Genomic DNA, 946 nt, shown 5'->3' on the forward strand with positions numbered 1-946 from the left:
AGAGAGAGAGAGAGAGAGAGAGAGAGAGAGAGAGAGAGAGAGAGAGAAAGAGAGATGATAGAATTGGAAGGTCAATAGGAGCTGTTAAGGGCTGAAATGTTTCCCCTTGTCCCTCAAATCCATGTTAAAGTACTGACCCAACACAGTTATATTTAGACACAGGTCCTTTATGGAGACTACTGAGGATGAATGAAGAAATAGATTTGAGGCTCTAATCAGATAAAGATGTTGTTCAGTAAGAAACAGGAGTTTCTTTATGTATATAGGCTCAGAAGGAAAGGTCATCTGAGGACACACACAGACATGCACATGTCCTGTCATATACAGGTCACTGTGAGAGGCTTCCACTGAAGCTACTTTCTATGGTACCTTGATCCTGAACTTCCCATATTTATCATTGTGAGGAAAGAGATTTCAATCAATAAGCTACATAATCTGTGGTTTTTGTATTGTTTTGTTTTTGGAAGTATGAACAAAGTGTCTTAGGCGCCTACATTTTTGACTCAATGATTAAGCCTACATATCAGTAATTAAAGGAATATAGGAATATTTCTCCGCTTATTTGAGATACTCATTAAACTTGATTGAGCTATAAAATTACTCAGAAACTTGAAGGACGGCTCAAGGGGGCAGAGGAGATTGCTTTGTGAGTAAGAGTAATTCCTGCACAAACACTAGGACCTGAGTTCAAATCCCAGATTCAACATTATAAAAAATCAGTTGTGGCTACACATGCCTGTAATCACAGCATTAGGAGGTGGGGACCAGTAGATTCACTGGCCAGCAAATCTGTAGGTTTGGTGAGAGACTTTACCTCAAGAGAATAAAGTGGAGGCGGATAGAGCAAAGTACTTAATCTCTTCCCTCACATACACACATAGGCATACCACACACACATACACTCACACACACACACACACACACACACTCATACACACATACACTC

Source organism: Grammomys surdaster, unplaced genomic scaffold (genome assembly GCF_004785775.1).
Source record: "Grammomys surdaster isolate TR1022 unplaced genomic scaffold, NIH_TR_1.0 126158, whole genome shotgun sequence".
In the NCBI taxonomy this organism is placed as follows: domain Eukaryota; kingdom Metazoa; phylum Chordata; class Mammalia; order Rodentia; family Muridae; genus Grammomys; species Grammomys surdaster.